Genomic DNA, 9,958 nt, shown 5'->3' with positions numbered 1-9,958 from the left:
GGCTGCTAACGGAAGTTCCTCTCGAAAGTTGAAATCTCAAAGCACTTGTGCTCTTGGTGAAATATTTAGAAAGCTCGCAGGAGCTCCCCTCCTCCCCAAATGATGAGTCTGATGAAAAGAAATTAACAAGCCGTGTGGGGGAGCCGCACATGACCAGCCAGGCCTGCTGTCTAAGTCTGTCTGTTGGTTGTTGCTATGGCTACGGAAAGCCCGTGGAACCCAATGAGCTGTCTGCAGCAGTGCTCAGAGCACCAGCCATCTTACTTATGGGAAACAGTGTGGCATATTCCGCTGAGCTTCCCCCTGGAAGAAGCATTTATTGAAGAATCCATTCAGAGACGAGAGAGGCAAGGGGCATGCTGGCATGCGGTTATTAGAGCCCCGCACGCCTGCGAGCTGCCGTTTGGACGAGCCGTTGACGGCTGCTCTGATTAGCTGATTCGAGAACTTGGAATGCAGAGTGATAATGCTGCCTGTCGGCTCTCAGACAGCAGAAAAGGGTTTTGTCTTGGGAAGGCAAGCCTTCCCTGCAATATCATCGCCGCCGCTGCCTGGCTGCTCGCCCTGAAAAGGAGTGACCCAAGAGGAGGGTGTCACCGTCTGCAAACAGCGGTCCTGTGCCTGGCTGCTGCCTATGAGCCGCGGGGCTGAAGAAGCAGGTGTGTGCTCGGATGGGCACGGGGCTGGGAGGCAGGCGGCCGCTCTCGGGTGTACCTGCTTCCCTTAACAGATTGTTGGCTCCCAGAGCTCTGCCTACCCGCTGAGGCCGAGGCTGAGAAGGTCCCTGTGTAGCCACTGGACGGACAGAGGTAAGCTTTTTTTTTTTTTTTTTTTTTTGCCCTTTTTTAAAAGCACGGTGTAACAATTATTTGGAGCAAAACTTAACCTACAAGATTTATATTAACTGTGTTATCTGGATTTACCAAAGCAGCGTGCATGTACACACACACACATATGCATACATTTCCACAAAATAGTGCCAGAAACATAGAATTGTTTCAGTGATATGTCCTAGAAATTGTGTGACCAAAAAAAAAAAAAAAAAAAAAATTACAATATGCCTTGGAGTTTAAGATATTTAGTGTTTGAACAAACCATGACAGCTTATTGTTCTGGACAGTCTTCAGAACAACAGTCTTTCTACCTCATAAACAATGGGTCCTTTTATTAATTGCACTCGAACATATATTAAGAGAATTACACGGGAATCAGCAGCTTGGAAATTGTGGAGCATTTTTGAAGCCTCATCAAGGATTTATTTCACTCTCCGCACACCAATGCATACATTTAAATTCAGGAATTCCGTAGGTCACCATCGCCACTGGGTTTTGCACTTGCTTATCCTGAACTTCGAGTCTTGGGTGCCCTTTGATTTCATTGAGGGTAGTTGTAAAGCAAACGGTGTCGATACTGAAAGCTGCTCACACGTCCTTTCCTGGTGTCATGCATGCCACGCTAGCCCAGAGCACAACACCCCCATTGTGCTCCCCCGGCTTGGAATCCAAGGAAAGAAAGGAAGCGAAATCTCTGCATTGAGTTCAAGCCCAGCTATGGTGTGTGCCGGTAAAACTTCTTTTATTGCCCGGTTTTTCTCACAAGCAGATAGGTTTCGGAGATAGAGTGAAACCAAAAACACCACACACCTCCTACAAACGTACGCTACCGTTCCCGGTGGATGTTTGCTGTCAACTGCTGCAAGATAATAGCACAGACTTTGGATTGCAGTAGAAACTGCCCCTTAGTGGGTAGTTCTTTGATTTAGAGTCTCTTAGGAACAGAGCTATTACTGTGAATTGAAATTGGTCAGTCCAGTTGAAATCCTTGATGAGGAAACGACCAGATGAAGACTACATTTGGTTTTAGCAACATTCCAGCCTTACCCAAATCAGTCCTATGGTTGGTCTCCCAACACATCGGATCATTTATAGTGATAGGTAATGAAAAACATTCGGTTGAAAACTTTGAATAAAAACCTCCCCTGAGGATTGAATCTGCCATGAAACGTAAAAAAATAGTGTCTAAGATCTACTTCTAAGAAATATATTTTTATTTGCTATCTTTTCCCCCAAAATATGGATGACACCTTTTAATCACCTTTTAATTAAGTATAATAATATAATGTTCATGGCTACATATGAGCGTACGTTTACCCATTTCACAGGTACAGCAACGTCAACAGCCCTCAGAGAAGAGAATTAAAAAGTATACGATAATAGTTTTCACAACTTGTGTTCTAAAGGTCATCAGTATTCAAGATATCAAGACACAGACTGAGAAAACTCAATCTAGGGATTCATGTCCAAATGTTTAATGATGAGAACAAATAGGAATCATGTCTTTCTGTGCCTGGGAGCCTTGTATGGGGGAACATGGTGAAGTGATAGCATTACATTTCACCTATGCTTAACTTTCAAAGGAGAGCTAAATGAACAGACTTAGTTTTGGGTTAAATTCTATAAAAATAGCCACCAAGGAGGTGATCCTGTTGCAAAAGAATATAAGGCAGAGAGAGATTCTCTCCAATTTAATTCCCTTCAGAGCTTTGCACTTTAAAAAAGAAAAAAAAAAAATTAGAATTAGCGCAGTGAGAAGACCTGCAGCGAGAAAACAATTTCTTGTCAGTTTCTCTTAGGGCAGCTTGTAGAAGAGCAAGGTGCCGGATACCTGAGGGGTACCTGCCTGCTGTGCCCTGTTGCCTTCATCAGAGCACTGTGTGTGACAGAGCCTTGTCACACTTGAGTGTCACACAGAATTTATACCTGTGTTCTTATTTTTTCCTATATTAATAACCTTTTAAAGGCAAAATCCTATGAAAGATTAGCATTCTAAGTCCACTGGTGTGCATACATCAGCTGTTATTAATTCATCACCTTTGAGAACCACATAACAGAGAAAAAATTCCTATCTTTCAAGATTGCCCCTTAGCTTTTATCTATTTATGTATCCTTATTTTCCCAGCTCACTTGCTAGCAATATCAAATACTTTGTTAATTTCTCAGATGCATTATTCCAAAGTTTTGCAAAGCCTCTGCACAGACTTTTTCTTTAAATCCCCCCCCCGGGTGGCAGGCACCTGTCATGCATCTTTCAGAATATAGCTAGGCTGTCTCCCCAGACACTTCCTTACTTTCTCTTTCAGCTATATCTGAACCCGATGTCTATATTCTGTCCACTGCACCAACCATATTGCATTTGTCTCTGCCCACAGGCTCCAGAGTTTTATTGACTCCTGAATGTACTTTGTCCAGGGTCTCTGACTTTGCATTCAGTCATTATCCTGTTAACCTCAAATGTCACTGTTTTCTTCTTAGTTACTGTAAATACAGACTTGATCTTGAAACAGAAATCCTATTATATGTTATACTACCTTTTATCAGAGAAACTCAAGATATGAAAACAGCAATGAGGCTCTGATTTCCCCGATACTGAAAATACAGGTTCAGGAACACAATTTGATGAAAGTTCTAAATGTCCTATATCAGAATTTTTTGAGGAAAAAAAATTTACAACATGTAAATTTTGGACAAAAAAGGGGCTTGAAAACTTTAGTAGCTAGAAGAGGCAGTTTTTCTATTTACAGGTATTATGAAGTTTGCCAGGGAAAATAAGCATACTAAGTACTGCTATTAGAAATTTATTCTAAAATCAGACCATTTAAAATTAATTTGGAATTGCTGATAACTGCTGATTCTAACAAAGATATTTACGGGGTTGTTCTTCATACTGAAACTAGAAAAAAGTAGAGCTCATGAATTGGAAAGAGATCAAATAATTGACACAAAAAATCTATGATCGCAGAGTTTCTTTTAATTTTCCTAAATAAGCCTAAAAGGTTACTGGTAATCAGTAGTTACATTATGCCTCCCTAGAACGTGGGTTCCTGGGTGAGGGAGAGAATATTCTGTGAGTACCTCTCTTGATAGAGACACACTTTTGGCTATAGACACTTTTCACATTTTTTCTATGCCAGATGGCATGGTAATTACTTTTTTAAGTAGGCCTAAATGTTTATAGCCATTTTATGGAAAAGTTGCCACAAAGCTGCAATCAAAAGTAAGAATGGATTAGGAATTTTACTAAGAAGAAATAATATAAAATCCTCTGTCTCCAAGATAACCATTTGGCAGCAAAAATTGTAATCAGTATTATATGAATATTTGTGGATAAATTAACAAAGATTAGGAAGTTTAAAATATCTAAATGTTTGGAATTAGAAATCAAAATATTTAGGAAATCCCTTACATTCAGATTTGTAGGCTTTTTCACATTGTATTCCAGCACTAATTTTATAATAAAAATAAGATAAATGGCAATTCTTAATTATCAAGCTGTCTGTCCTTTTAAGGCTGACTGTGGCCACCTTCCAGCTGATTTTAAGGTATAGCATGCTAATTAAATAATAGCATAAGAGGACATTTGTTCTATTTATCTTAAAGACTAATCATGTTTAATCAGTTATTTTAAATTATATATAGCATTTAGATTTCAGGAAACACGATTCCATAGTAGTTCTGCATCATTTTTATTATTTTATATTTTAAGTAAGTTATATATCAAAGGTCTAAATTATTTATAACTATATTTGATATTCAAACAAAATGAGTGTGTGCTTTTTGCATTTTGTAATAAAGTGTTATACTATTTGATTATATTAGATACTTTTTTAAAAGTTCCTCAAATTAATGATTTAATTATGGATATGTCTATTAAGTTCTAAACTCTCACTGCAAAAAATTATATGGTGATTTTTAAAAATCTCTACATCATTACTGAAAAAGTTGAGACTTAAACTTCTAGCCATAAGGAAACACCTTTGTAACTATTAAGTTCTAAATACTGACGACTATGAACTCTTATTCATCTTCAGCTAAATTAAGATAATCTTATTTGAATAAGTGACAGAGAATCAACAAGGATAAGTTTCTTTGTCTGTTTTTTAAGTTTTAGCAGATAACATAGCCGTATAGAACTGCACTATACTTTATTGTCCCCTTGTTTTCAAAACAGAAATATGTGTTTTACCAACTAGCAATTTTAGCCAAAAGACGGTGGTTTCCTCTTCCCCATACAGGTCAGATATGAATAAATCCAGCATTGATTCTGCACCTTTAAAAAGCATTATTCGAAGGGGGAAAAAAAGCTTGCATATTTCCTGAATCTAGCCAGAGATCTTTCAAAGAAAATTTTCCCACCTTAAAAAAAAATCTAGCAATATTCTCATTATATTTGCTAATTTATTTTTATGTCCATGTTATAATTTAAGGGCAATTTATTTTTAATGAAGTATACTATTTAACAATTTCAGTGATTTTTAAAATCTGTACTGTTGTGTACTTTAAAATTTTTTTATTTTATTTAACGTAGACATTGAATCTTCTAGCTTTCTTTGAGATGTCTTCTCAGTAGTCGGTATAAAGTGCACATCAAAACTACTTTCTTATAATTAATCAGACCCTCTGCTTTAAGTAGGAGATTTGGTGTAATCAATGTAACAATAATTCTTCTTTTTAGATTCTTTTTCCTAATAATTTTTTTTTCAGGGATAGCTGAATGTGAGGAATGGCATAAAACTCAGAGGCTCTAAACCCCTTGATGTTCTATCCAGAACAGCACCCTTTAGGGACTAATGTGGCTCTAAGGATAGGCCATAAGGAATCCAAAAAACTATGGCAAAAATAAGCTTGTAACCAAGTTCTGAAGCTCATGTAAAACTTCCCTATGAGTAAAGGCAGGGAATGGCATGAAGAATGGTGTTTTTTTAAATGCACAGAAATAACATATGCAAATGAGACATTCTACGGAATTATTATTGGCCATGCTGTAGAAAGTGTTTCGGTATAAATGTTTGTTCTGTCCTTCTCTAAAAAGTCAAAGTTCCTGTACCTTCTTCTCAGTAGGCGTTGTTAGCTTCTTCAAAGACATTTGAGCTTCTGTGAAGGTGACCATGGTAGAGACAGTAGACCGTTGATTAAAACAAAACAAAACAAAGCAAACAAACAAATACGTGCATATGCTTTTGATTTTGTGGGAAGTCAGCGTGGTGACAAGTTTGGACTGTATTAATATTAGAATATAATGCTTTATAAGTCTTCTCCACTTAACATTACTAACCAAAAAGTTTAAGAAAGTGACACTGGGCTGCTTTAAAAGTAAGTTATTTTGTAGATTTTCAAGATGCTTTCACATCTAAGTGTCTCAATTCTCTGTGCTAAAGTTAACATGGGAAAAAAGATTCGGTAACAATTTCATCTGTCCTGTGCTCGTTGTGCCGTCTGGTGAACAATTTGAGCCCTCTCTGAAATAAGGATACTTAATCTGTCAGATAGATAACTGCAGTAGAGTAAATGTCTTGTACTACATCCTGTGTGGATAAATAATTTCTAGAAGAATTTGCCTCGTAATATCTAGATTTGAAAAGGTATACAACAAAGCATTATCAGTAGTGACGATTAAAAAAAAAATTTACAGCCACTTAGTAGTTCTGGAACAGTGTGAATTAACTTGTATTGTTTGATGTCCCATGAGCACTGGCTTGAACCAGTTTCGGTTCTGGAGGTCGCGAGGGTGGGGAGTGCCCAGAACTGGCAAGAGGAAAGGTACAGGTTGCTTGGGCAGAGCGAAAGCTATAGGGAAAATTCAGCTCGCTTTAGAACAGCAGCTGAATGAAGCAAACAACTCAAAATATTAAATATTAAGTCTTCAATCAGTATTAGTTGAATGATAAGTGACACCTAGTGATCAATTCTTCCCCCTGTGTTGTACTAATGCCAACACACCGATTGGAAAACACTGCTTGAGTTTAGAGATAAAATAATAATTCATAAGAATTATGATTTTTTTTGAAATCATAAATCAAAGGAGAAAAAACATAAAAATTTTAGAAAGTGCTATTATTTTAGAAAATAAAATATAACGTTCTGGTAAAGGAGGCATATTAAATAATTTATATAAAACAAGTCAGTGATACGATCAGCTTCTAGACCATGTATCATATAAAAATTTGTGTTTCTAAATAAACTCAATTTCAGAGAATTCAGGATATATTACCAGTCATCTGAATTATTGACCTAAAAAAAACCCTTTATTTGATAATTATGTAAAACAAGAGTAGAACCAGAAGCCTAGATAAAGCTCATTTGTTGAATAATTGAGACCAAGAAAAATTGATTTCTGCTCCCAATTTTCTTAAAGCTTCTGGTTACAGTCACGTTCATCAAGCGATGTGATCAACTAGAGAGTTAAATTTTTCCTTCTTAAATAAGACTAAGAGAGAAAACTTCAAACCTAGAATTACAAAATTTAAGATCTTCATATTAAGGCCTTAAAATATAGCTAAACAGAGAATTCAGGATAGAAAAAGTGTCAGTCTGGGAGGTATTGTCAAGTTAAAAAACCATATGAGCTGGAAGACTTTACAAGGTCAGTCAAAATGTCTGCTTCTGGTTAAACCTAAGAACACAATAAAAACCTGAATAGCTAGATTTCAATAAACTACAGAAAAAATATTCAATTTTTTCAATCCAAAAGATGTTGATAATATAAAATTATATAGAGTTTAGTCTGTGCTAGCTACTATCCCAAGAGCTTTATACATGTTAATTTATGATGAAGGATCTGGAAAATCACAAAACCTTTAAGGTCATTTGAACTGAAATTTTCTGTAAGTATTTAAATGATCTTAAATTATTTCCCAAAGAGAGATTTCATCAACAACACATTCAGTGAATGTGTTGTTCTTCTCAGAAGAGAGCATCTTCTTAGCTGCTCTCACCTCAGTTTGTATATTACATTTTTTATCTCATTTTAATGAAGTTTTTGTATGTGTCTAATATTTCTACACAGAAGTGAACTCCATGAGAGAGCAATAGAATTTTCTTTCTGTTTTTACCACCATCATCTTGCCATGTGTATGACCAAGAGTAAATGGCTGATTAGCCCAAGTAAGTAGTTGTATCAAATGTCAACAAATAACATTTACATACACAAAAAAAGATACAGAGTCAAAATAATATATACTGTATGTGATTCCATGTAACTTTCATCATAAGAAAATTAATTCAGTCCACACATCCTTAGTGTTTGTTTGCGAGTATGTTTTGTTGTATTTTTTTTTTTTATAGTTTGGTTGATTGGTGGTTTTGGTTAGAATGTTTTTCATTTAAACACTAGTTTAAATGTCAGAGCAATCCTTTTTAAATCCTCAGACTCCTCAACAGAGGAAACACGATCTGAAATGATCTGGCTGGCTTAAACCACCATAGACTTCTTCCCTGATTTAATCTCTTGAACTTTAACTATGTATTGGTTATTTCTGACAATCGGGAAAGCAAAAATGTGGGAAAGCATAGATACCTCCTTTGTAAGAAAAACTATTACTCTTTTTTAAAAAATAGATCTGTTTTGGGAAAAAGGCTTTTTTAGGTCAATAATTCAAATGACAAGTAATATATTCTGATTCTTTGAAACTTGTTTAGAAACATGACTTTTTATATGATATGTGGTCTGAAAGCTGATTATATCACTGAATCCTCTCTACAAGAGATTTAATTTTATAAGACTAACAGAATTGACTGATTTATATAATAATGACTTTTTTCTTGAATTAAAGAAAAACTTCCTCCTGAAGTACACAAAGTGTTTTTAATATGTTTTAAATTAATTTCTAGATTTATTGGCAGCAGAGAGGAGCTCCATCACCCTCATTATATAAATAAAACCAAATGACAATCCAAGCCCTAAATAATCACTTTGGTTTGAGAATCACCTTCCTTTGACACAAGTTCCAAATGTCCCTGCAGTGGGACATGTGCCTCATACCGGCAGTTCTCTGGTAAAATAATTTAACTTGATCTATATATTATTACATGGTGCACTAATGCACCGTAACCATTTTGAAGCCTATACTTTTGCTTCCTTTGAGATGAACTGGGAGAACATGCCCTCAAAACTCTGGTTCACTCTTTTGGCACTGATATTTAACTATGCAACTGTCAAGAACTAAAAGATGAGGATCACAAAATTAAGTTTCCTGGGGAATGTTCCATTCATGTACTGCCTTGTTCCCAGACTCCTCAGTCATTTTATTGCACTTTGCTTCTACCTGAACCTGTGAGAAGAGGTGCTAGGTTTCCATAGTCCAGAATAAAACCTGAAAAGAGGAAAGAACAGGACCTTTTGAGCTAGGACTCAAAGGGACCCTGGTCTTCCTAGTCTTTGTTATCAGATGGGGTCATGTCACCAAAAAAGCTTTTGAGTTCAGTAGAAATTAGGAAAAGTATTGATTTAAAATATATATCTTCTGGTTTCCAACCAAAAGCAAAGCAATTTTGAGAAATCTCTATGGGGAAAACTCCAGCAGGACAGGGGGATGGTGCAAGAGGAACACTTGTACACAGTGTACACACTTCAGGAGCAAGACCCCAGAGGGGTTAGTTAGCAAAGGGAGCTAAGACTCAAGGACAGGGAGAGGCCAGCCTCAAAGGGTGTGGGGCAGACTGGGACCTCTGGAGCAGTAGAGGGAGTTGAGTAAGTGGGACTACTTCCTGAGAGCTAGAAGAAGGTTGAGAAAGTTCCCAGTGGGAGACCTTGTCACACTGAAGTATGGGTAAGGTCCAGGGATTCAAGTGAGGTGGATGGAGTAGGAGCCTGGTGCCATCCATGGTGGAGAATCAATACAGAGGCACAAAAAATGGAGTAAAAGCCAGAGGACTCAAGTCAAAAGCGAGAGCATGTCCCGCAGAGCACTATCTCGCATGTTCCCCTCCTGTATGTCCCAGCATTAAATGTCTAAAGACACATTTTTAAAATTATTACTATAGACTACCATGACTTTGAATGTCTGATGTAGATGAGATTTTCCTGATCCAGTCTTTTTATTAGGAAATAGTATGTCACAAGCTGGGGGCTTGTGTCTCCAAGCACGGATTTAGGATGCGTACATTGCTGGGTGGGATGCCTG

General features: G+C 36.8%; 1 protein-coding gene across 18 annotated transcripts in view; it reads left to right on the top strand.

Annotated features, from left to right (window-relative positions):
• The first annotated feature begins 284 nt into the window (after positions 1–284).
• SORBS2 (sorbin and SH3 domain containing 2) overlaps positions 285–9,958 on the top strand; it is a 205,582-nt gene continuing 195,908 nt past the window's right edge. For 7 of the 18 annotated variants that reach the window (XM_032869933.1, XM_032869932.1, XM_032869935.1 and 4 more), the window contains exon 1: positions 286–809. The gene's annotated coding sequence lies outside the window, so the exon portion shown is untranslated. Of the gene's footprint in view, positions 810–9,958 lie in introns of all 18 variants that reach the window. The other 11 variants (XM_032869939.1, XM_032869934.1, XM_032869941.1 and 8 more) reach the window with 9 other exon arrangements.

This window comes from Lontra canadensis, unplaced genomic scaffold (assembly GCF_010015895.1).
Source record: "Lontra canadensis isolate GAN:19392208 unplaced genomic scaffold, GSC_riverotter_1.0 scaffold39, whole genome shotgun sequence".
NCBI classification, from domain to species: Eukaryota; Metazoa; Chordata; class Mammalia; order Carnivora; family Mustelidae; genus Lontra; species Lontra canadensis.
The sequence above is the reverse complement of the archived record's forward strand: the minus strand, read 5'-3'. Positions and strand labels throughout refer to the sequence as shown.